The sequence below is a fragment of the Lupinus angustifolius genome, chromosome LG03, assembly GCF_001865875.1.
Source record: "Lupinus angustifolius cultivar Tanjil chromosome LG03, LupAngTanjil_v1.0, whole genome shotgun sequence".
Lineage (NCBI taxonomy): Eukaryota > Viridiplantae > Streptophyta > Magnoliopsida > Fabales > Fabaceae > Lupinus > Lupinus angustifolius.
The window spans coordinates 2,995,455-3,006,922 of NC_032011.1; positions in this window are offsets into that span (position 1 = coordinate 2,995,455).

Sequence of the window (11,468 nt, forward strand, 5' to 3'; positions counted from 1 at the left end):
TCTTTTCTTTTTCTCTAGCTGATTGGTTGATGAATCCTTCAAATTGTATTCTTCCGTATTATTTGTAGGGATTTAGTGGATAGGAGTACCACTTGTTCTCCTAATTTTTCTTTATCTCTATATTAATTCTCTTATTGCTGATAAAAAAATAAACTTTTTTTATTATATAATTAATAAATCGATTTGACAATGTTTACTAGTTACTAATAGACTGATAGAATAGTAATTAGTAAGCACACACTAATCTCTACCAATGAGTTACCCATCACCTTATCTTTATTTCAAATTTCACATGCATAAATGACCCTAGCGTATAGTAATTGTGTTTCAATGTTATGAAAGGCTTAAAATATGTATAAAAAATATTATGATCAATACTGTTTTTTTATAAGAAAAAGAAATTTTATTGACTTAAAATAATGTCAATCTATTTAGCCTCTAATGGTCACAGGATGTTAGACTTGCTCATGTCAAAAATCAAACTGATTCATAATATATAATGTTTAGGATCAAACTAATATTCATCTGATATAAAAAAACAAATCGATCACTTGTCTAACATAAAATGAATGAATCAAAACAAAGTCAATGTAACCCAAATTCAAATGTTTACAACAAAATGAAAACAGCTTGCTAGATTGTGTCAATTTTATGGACTATCTTATAATTACCATAAAATAAACTTGGAGTTTGATGAGATGGGATACTATTAGTGACACCCATGTTCTAAATGAATGGTATCATTTGTTTCATTGCCTTTAATAAGATGGGATACTATGAGAGTGCATAGTTGATGTCAAAAAAACATTTGCTAAATGGGATGAGATGGTAAGATGGTAAACAATATCTTCATTCTTATTTGAATCTTACATATTATTTTATAATTTATTATAACTCTCCATGAAATAAGAACAATGTCTACTTTTTTTTAACAATAGTAAATATTATTCTTATTCTTATTTGAGTCTCACATCATTTACATTTTTCGCATAACATCTATTTCTTTCCTCATTTTCCCTTGGTTAAGAACAATCAAGAATTATTCTTATTTAAAAACAAAAGTAAAAAAAACAAGAATAACACAATAAAAAATAAAATAAAAATATTCTTATTTTGTTAAAAACAATTATTTGGTTACTATAGTGGCTCATGTATAGAATTGAATGGCTGGTCTCTACTTTCTTGTGCCATTGCTGCTTGTTTCTTTCAATCCCCTAAGAAAGATATGAAGGATCTGATGGTTCACTTCATTACTGTCCTATCATGTGATTAAAATCAGTGTCACAAGAAAAATAATTTAAGGGTACCCTTTGCTCAGAAGGGACATTCTACTTTAATTAGTAAAGATATGCATGCTGTATTAAATATGTACGGACAATTGAAAAAGTGACGTGACCTTATTGCCTTATCGATTGGAATTAGCCAATAAAATAAGATAGGTTAAAATACTATAGTCACCTATCCTATCCCATCACATTATTTTATGCATATGATGTAACATTATTGTGGTATTTTATTTGCGCTTTAGGGTACTGGCCCGATTTTTTATGTGCCACATAATGGTGATAAATTGCATATATGTAATATACTTTCTCAATGAGATTATTTCATCTTATTTTTAATAATAAAAATAGACAACTTTCCTGTAAAAAAAAATATAAACTGAAATATAGTAAATATAATAAAAATGAATAATAGATAATATATTGATAATCTATAAATTTTATACTAACAATACATAGGTATTATGTTTAAATATTAATAGTGATGAACACAAAAAAATGATATGGAGAAGAGCATTATATTTTGCACCCAATGGAGATAGAGCACTAAAAATCAGATTATATGGGTATAGTCCAAGGTCCTAATTAAGCCACTAAAGTACTAATCTATTGGTAGAACCCTTTCAATTTGCATGTGAAGCCAGCCACTGCTTATTCCTTTAAGTGGCTACAAGCATAGAGTTTTATCAAATAATAGTAAAGTGAATTTCACTTTATAAGAAAAAATATAAATGCAATTCATATATGACAGAATCGTAGAGTATAAAAATACACATACAAATTAAAAGACTACTCAATTTTTGATTTTGATCTAAAGAGACTACTCCGATCCAAATTAAATGTAATAGGAAGAGCTATCCCTAACTTGCTATATAAACTATATTTATCATTTGTATTTATTTTGATATAATCAAATGTATCTTATCACTTTATGTATAAGGAATTGATCTTTTTTGAGGTGTGTGATTGTCATTTTCAATAAATATCGTTCTAAAAAATCAAATCATTATTTTTTTTATCTATATGAGAATATAATAAAACTTTACACTCCTGATGTCCATAAACATTCCCAAATGAATTCCTAACATATTTAATCTCATATTGACCCTATATAGCTATATATATGTGCCCACTAACTCACGGTACCCATCATACCAATACCTTTTTGCAATGTGACCACTATCTTTTAGGTGTAACACCACCAAGTATGAACACAAAGGAGGAGCTATGTGTGCTATCTTGATTCGTAGCCATTGATCACAATAGCAAGCTCAGCTAGTACCCATTAAAAATAGGATATTCTTTGTCCATTTCCTTTCATTCACTATTACTTCATTAGGAATGTGCTTAGGTGGGATGATTGTGATGTTTTTTTGTCTAGTGACAAATATCATTAATCGAAGATAATACTATTCAAATTAGGAATATATATATATATAAATAATGACTAGCTTTCTTAACATAAAATTCACTATAAAGAAAACTTGGATTAAAATCATACTTTAAAAAAAACAATCATATATTATATGAAGCAACTACTAATTAGTTGAGACCCATCTCTCTGGATGTAAACTAAAAACCATATGTTTACATAGAAAGCGAAATGTACAATACTCATATACTTCATGCACGATATTCACACACTCTATACAGAATATTCGCATATTCTATATACGATACGCACACATTCTATGTATGATATTCGCATACTCCATGAATGAGTTCATATACATATACTAAGTCATGCACCAGTTCATATACACACTCTATGCACAAGTATACATGTAGAAAATCTATATATACACATGAGAAGAAATCAGTTTACATATAAATTAAATTACTCAAATTATACTCAATCTTATACGTTCATTTTCCAAAATCCTAAAAGAGAGATGGGTCTCCATACTCAAAAGGCATATAGTGTAGGGAAGGGATGGAAGGCATGTAATGTATTGGGAAAAAATATTTACTAAAAAGTATATCCCACACTATTATTAGTTTCGTTTTACATTTGATGATTCATAGCTTTATAATCATGTTTACCTCAATATTATATATAGAGAATGATATTTGAGGAATATGTTCACACTTGGTCCTCACATATTCTTGGTACTAGAACAAGAAAAAAAAATGGGACCCTTACTAAAAAGCTTCTTGTATTGAAAAAGTCCATACAAACTTAAATGTGTAGTTTATTTATCGAATGTCCAAAATGGCAATAATGAGCCTCAATTTTTTTTAAAAATATTTTATTAAAATGTTTTTTTATGGGAATACATTTGTTATCTTACAAAATGTGTTGCTTTGTGTGTCACTTATTATGGTTAACCAGAAAAATAGTTAATTATTAAAATTTTAATTTTATATAAAATGACACATGTAGTGTGACACATTTTTTAGAATAGCATATGTAGTTTTTTTACCTACACCCAAATGACGTTTTTATGGAGATACGAGTTGGAACTCATATTTATTTAATTTGGAGCTTGATAAATAAACATAGTGCAACTTTTATGATCATTCTAAAAATTATACATAATGGATCAAATTATCTTATACATATAGATGATGTTGTTTATAATAATATGACTTCATTTGAGATCATAATAATTTTATACTTCATAAAGATATTATATATGTACTCATAATATATACTTTAAGATGCTTATATGTCATTTAATATGATAATATGTCTTTCTTGTCCCAAAGTTTTATCCTATAAATTTCAATGAGCAATAAAAAATTAGTTTAAAATGTCAATTTCAACATTTTTTCTTGGAGTCATTAGTTATTCAAGTTTGAAAATTTCTAAATCATATGTATTTAGTCATATCTTGTTTTATCATGTTATTCGTCTTATTTTGGCTATTGTGGTTCAACAACTATATAAATATCTTTTTCAGCAGTGAAAGACAACCAAATAAAATTACGTAGTAAGATAGAAAATAAATTTCTTGCCGACAACATAATAATTTATATGAAAATGAAATAACTGAAAATTTTACTTCTACTCCAATTATATATGCTTCTTTATATTTTTCGTCATTAAATTAATTTTAGTTAAATATTGTTGATCCTCCTAAAATTCATATCAAAATCTGCCACTTGATTGATTGATAATAGCATTAGGCATGAAATAAAATTAAACATAAATAAAATTAGAAAAATTAAGTGCAATATAATTAGTAAATTATTTCCCACTTTCATGTTTGCCACAATTCAACAAAAAATGTTGTGTCATGGATGATCACACACTTTACCTAATGCCCACATAAAACCGCACATGCACTTAATGAACATTTTCGTGAGAAATTAACACTAATCATATAAATAAATAAAAATTCACAGTTGAAAGGAATTAAAAATATTTTTGGATGGTGACAATTTAACGAAACCTTCACTGTAAAACGTAAATTAAAAATATTTATGGATATACCAATATTTGTAATTTTGTATGGCTTAAAATGAGAAATCCATCAGAGTTATTGGGATAAGCATGAAACACTGAAATAAGACATTGATGCAAAAAATCAGAACATGAATGTATAAGAGGATTCATGTAGTGACCAGTAATCTGGGACCCACCACTTGGGCATTTGTCTCCTTCTGGCTCTTATGCCTAATCCATTATTATTTTCTCTTTCTTTCTCTCTCAAACAAAACAAAACTAACCTATTTGGTCAATTGAGTCAAAGTGTCAAACGCAGTCACAGAGACATTATTTGGATCTTCTAACTGTTAGTTGTCAGCATCACTCCTCACTCCTTCATTATCAGATCTCCTGCCCTAAAAATAATATGTCATTTTATATGTTACTTCTTTTAATTGATCAAAAAATATTTTATTATTAAATTTTAAATTTAAATATATATTTTTTAATCAATTAAAATAGATAACACATAGTAGTATAGTACCATACTTCTAATATAACATATATTGACTCAACTCATCCCCAAAACTCCTTCATTCACTATATTACCATCTCATCCGCTCTAACTTTTTAAGTTATTATTTCACTATCAAAAGAGAATCAAATACATTAAAAATAATATAAAAATAAAAAATTGATATTTTTATCTTTTACTATAAGTGCAACAATAAAAGAAATTCCCAGAAATAATTTTTCTACATGCAACTAATACCATTGTTATATACCAATTCATATGTTAAATATTATTAAGTATTAAATATAAATAATTGATAATAATTTATTTGTGAGGTAAAAAATGACCTATAATATTAAGCTTCTAAAATTATTCACATCAGAAATTAAGTTATATAATGAGATGGGATAAAAAAAGTTATACACTATAGGATGAGAGAGTTACAATCTTTTTTGTTATTGGAGAAACAAATATTCTAAAAACAATCTTAAAATCATTTAACTTCATAATTGTGTATCATATAAATCAATCTAGTTCTTAATCATGGACTAAACTATTTAATAGTATATATTGCCAGACACTAAATTGAATAATATATACACTTTCAAATAATAAACACGTATTTTTTATTTCCAATGTACTAATTAAAATGATGAATGATTATACTATTAGAAATCAGATTGACTTTTTATTGATTAAATATTAATAAACACTATAATGAGAATGCATATTCCTCCTAATCTTCTCAATTGAATTGAGTTAAATTTACTAAAATATGTTATAGCCCACAAAATGTTGGAATTTAATATCATATATAATATAATTCACTAAACTACGAGCGGAATATTGATGAGAAGTTTGATAACTTTGCAAGGTTAGATAGATCGATAGATTTTATGTTATTTAAAAAAAACAATAAATAAAGAGAAAAAATATTTATAGTATAAGTGTTTTTTTATTGTCATTATATCATCCACTTTCAATCACCATTTGCTCTTAAAAAAACAATTCAAATGAAAGATGAATGATATACTAATTGTGTATATCTTTACACTGTTAGTGCATAAATATTTCATTCATAAATAAATCTACCCCTTACTTTTATTTCAGCCTGACATCACATTTTAAAATAACCAATGCATTAGTGTTCTAGTAATAAATAGTAATTGTGATGGTTCACCATCAAGGGCCATTTATGGCAAGTTGAAAGTAACAAGTAACAGGAAAATTGAAATTTTTACTGATGTAAGATAACTTTGCTGATCAGAATGAAACAACAGTCAAAATATTGTTCAACCTGGTTAAGTTTGTTTTGTTTGATTTAGAGAAAGAAAATGAAAATTCATAAATAAAATAAGAAAATGAAAAGAGGAGAGATAGAAATAATACTAAATTCTTTTTAGAAACACAAGGTTATGAGGGGAAAAAAGTATATCTAAGTGTTGTTTGATACAAGAAATATCAAAAAATTGAAGAGATGAAAAGTGAGTCTCTTTATTTGGTAATTACTCTCAATTAACATTAACGAGTTATAATACATTGATATTATTCCTTTTGTTGTGCATGTGCATGCACATTAAAATGCTCTTCATGTTAGGCAAAACCTACGGTATTGGAGTTCTCATTATAGGGACTACAAAAAAAAAACTTAGTTATTGGAGACATAATTGATTCCTTCAGGAATAAAAAATAATGTTTGAAAAAAAAGAAGAAAATACATTTATTTTTGACTTGATTCTGTGACAAACATGTTATTTAAATTGTATATAAAAAAGAAAAAACGTCATCTCATGTTATTTTTTCCTTTGTTTTGTTAATGTATTAGATAGAATTCTTATTCTTATTTAAGAACATGTAAATATTGAATAAAAGTTAAGTTAATTTTTAAATTTAACATTTTACTGCTACAAATGTTTTATGGATTTGAGATTGAAAGATAAAATTATTTCCACTTAGGTGATTTCTATTATATACCAAAATACATGTAAGTTTCAGGATGGTATTTGTGGAATCCGATACTCCCTCTGGGGACAAGGATTTGTTGTCTAAACTCTGTCCCAAATTAATCATATTATATAATGTCAGTTAAAAAAATTAAATATTCATAACTTTATCAATTATGATTGATTACATATATAATTGGGGACAACAGATTCTCATCATTCCTTCCGATCCTTCGAGACTAACGGTAAAGGTGTGAGGATGAATCATGCATACGTGGCAGATAATTTCATAATGATGGTGACAGGTTCAGGGTTGATGAAATTTGATGGGTTTCTAATATAATATGCATAATATTTTATTTTCAGCTTGCAGTCATTTAACTCATAATCATGTTTTTTATTAATTGGTTTTATCATGCATTTAATCCCTTTTCGTTCATGGGTCTACTATTGCACTAAAGTGATATTCCCGCTTCTACTATAGCACTGGCCTTCATTTGGTATTGTTAGGTATCAGTAGTAGAATACACTTAGAAAGGGGTTGGATAAGTGTAGTGGAGCTCAAGTTTTCTATTTTTCTGGTTTTTATACACTTGTTGAAAAATGCTCAGTTAATCGATTAAGCACTGTTCATAATTGATTAACCAGTAACAGAACCAGAATGATCAGAACAACGACTTGCACAGTTATTAACAAACACACAAATAAATATACAACACATACTTTTGTGCAAGATTAACAAGAACATAGCAAGGTACCAAGTATGCAAAATATTAACTCCAAACCCGTATTAAAACATCTTGAAATATAAAAGAGAAAATGATAGAAAAGATTGCGCATAGATTTTATCTTGGTTCGTTTTGCTGTCCACTGTAAAACTACATCCAGTCCTTCCATCTAATTTGAGAGATTTTCCTTCTTCACTATAAAACACAATGTACGTTACATACACGCTTCCAAATACAAAACTTGAACACTCCCTTCTTGGAACCCAAAGAACTTTGTCACCCTTGGTTTGACCTTTCCCAAAACCGCCTTCCAAGAAAACCTTTCTTACGCGATTCGGCCCCAGCCAAGGTATCGCTCTTTATCCCAAGACTTCCAAGTCTTTGTGTGAAGAACACCTTACCTAACCACAGCTAGGATTTTCCCAATCCTTGAATACAAAGCTTTGAGTTATGAATGAGTACTTAATACTCGGATATTACAATAAAAATCAAAGCCTAAAACCTAAGCAAGAACTCACAAGACGTCCTAGTCTAATATGAATGTTCATGCATGAGGTTTATGAAAATATGCAATCTTTAAAGAACTATCTTTTTCTTTTCAAGAAACACAAGAATGATGCAAGAAAGCTTTTGAAAGAATCATGCAATATGAATATGAAAACTAAAGCCTTAGCATGATCTAATATTTCTCCTAATTCAACACTTTCTAATAGATTCTAAGAATGATGATCTATATCTTTTTCTTGTGTTTTTCACTCTTCTTTTTCTTTTTGAGTCGTTTCTACAATTAGCCAGTATTTATACAAAACAGTTTTTGGCTCTTAAAAATGATTTTTTAGTTATGTTGTTGAAACAGTAGAAAAACATACACGTTAATCGATTAAGCCATGAGGTTAATTGATTAACCAATGTATTTTTAATACATGATTAAATAGTAAACTACTTATATGATATATGCTCATGCAATACATGATTTACAAAATATAATACCTTTAATGCATAAAATCAATGTATATAAATGCATAAACCTAATTTTCATATACTTCTAGATGATGTCTCATTTTAATGGATTGATTACTTTATTAAGTCTTGTGAGACTCACACCTAGGTTTACCTAACCTAGACTCAATATCTATGACAAGCATCTTAGACTTCTAAAAAGATAATACAGAATTATATCCTAAGTCTAATAAGACATCACTTGAGCCATTGGCATGTTGATTGTTGAGTCATCTTCAAGCTTTAACTAATTCCTTGTCTTCATCAAAACATAGGCAAATGTTGCTAATGCAATTCTTGACACTTTGCGCTTTCAATCTCTCACTTTTGATGATGACAAATACCACATCAAATGATACGTTACATTTGATGAGTTAGCTTGATGATGTTGTACATTTGCATAATGGTTGTGACTTCAAAGTTGAAAGCACTTTGCTCCCCCTTAGGTAAGCAACTTTTCTCCCCCTGCAAATAACATCAAACACAACAAACAACATTTCTCCCCCTTTTGACATTATAAAAAAGATACGAATTTTCAATTTTAATCAAAAGTAAGAAGAGATATAGCAATTTATTTAAAAAAAACTGTAATTATTAGCATATGTAATAACTAGTTTGAGAAGCTTAAACAAATGCATTAATTTTTGACTCTATAGACAGATTTTGCATGACATACCCATTATGTAAACAGTTTAGACATGAAATGATTAAACATATATGTATATCACTTGTTAGATGATACCACTTGTTAGGTGCCATTATCACCACTTATTAGCACTTGTTAGGCAATTTTTATTTTAAAGCAAATTTTAATCATTCAATTATAATACACAATTAAGACATGTTCAAGATTCACACAAAAACAACTTCTATTTAACATAATTAGCAAGGTTCAACATAGTTACAAAATGCTAAAGATGGTACAACTATAACCATGAGATGAACTTGACTAAAAAATATAGACATAAGCCACAAAACAACAAGGATTAACTTTCAAAAAAAAGTTGAGCACAGGTAATCGATTATCACAAAATTTAATTGATTAAAATGATTTATTTCAGAAAGCTTTAGCTACTGGAACTCATTTAATCAATTATACTGAGGGTTAATCGATTAACGACAGAAAGTTGACAGTTTTAAGAATAGTTTTGAGCTTAATAAGAAATAATTTTGTAACCTTGTTAATTACCTTACTTACCCTTTGGTGATAGGTCAAGATTGCCACTTGTTTGATGGAAGGTTTGATGATATGATCAAAGTTGTATATTTGACATTCAAAGTGCGCTGCTCCCCCTTTCATTGTTCTTCCCTTTATATTCTCCCCCTTTATTACTTAGAGAAGTACTCTTGGTAGGTAGCATAATACGGAAGCCCATTCAACAACCTTTCTTAATAGCCTTGATATACTCACCAACCTTGTGCCTAGAATATCTTTTGTTGATTTGCCCATTGATGCTCAAATGTCCTTTGTCACACCTACAAACACGATTTACTTGTCTCTTTCGGGTACCCAAGTTATTTTGGGTCCATTCTTATTAGTAACTAAGGGATCTTGCCCATTCTTTACCCAAACATATTTGCCACTTGGCACACCAAATTTTCTAATAAAGCATGTAGTGCATGTGTACCACAATAGAAACAAGTATGCATGTTATTATTTGACTTCTTATGCATATGTACTACTGGATTTCTATATGGTCTTTTTTTAGGTTTAGGTTTATATCCAATTCTAGATCGATTACTAACGTTTCTTGTATTAGCAAGTAATGTGTTAAGGTTTTCTTGACTATATGTGAGCTTTGAAAGTTTTTGTTTCAAAACAGAATTTTCAGCATTTAAATTCTCACAAGTATCACATATAGAGGGTTGACATAATTTAGAAGTAGCGCAATCACATGAGACACATGCATAGATAAGATCAAGAGTTTCATTTTCAAGTTTAAGTTCATTTAATTCCTTTTGCATTTCAATTATTTTCTTTTCATGCAAGGAGATAACTCATTTTCTATCTATATTTATTTTAACAATTTTCTTTAACTCATCATGCATTTTGACATAAGCTGAATATAATTCATCGTATGGAGGAGATTCATTAGAGCATGATAAAATATAGGAATGTACCTCAATAGAATCATCTTCATCACTAGATATGCACTCCTCATGCACTTGTGCTATAAGGCATACCTTTGAATTTATCTCCTCATCGGACGAGCTTGAAGTTGAATCTTTTTCAGAATCGTTCCAAACAATGTATGCTTCTTTTGATTTGGACATTCGAGAGTTGCTCTTCTTGTTATCGAATTTCTTGAGGTGGTTCAGGCATTGATGCTTCATGTGGCCCGATTTTCCACACTCATAGCAAGTGAAGCCTTCTTTGAGAATCTTGCTTTTCTTGGTTGAGTTCTTGGCTTCTTTCTTGAGATTCTTGATCCATCCTTTCGTCTTCAGATACTTCTTGAATTTTTCAAATTGGAGAGTCAAGTCTTCATCAGAATCAGAATCTGAACTAGAATCCTCACTTTCTTGATCTTCTTGAAACCTTGTAGCTTTGAGTGTGATTCTGTTCTTGTCTGATTCTTCATTCAAAGTCAAACGCCCTAACTTTATTTCATGTTCTTGGAGTTTCCCAAA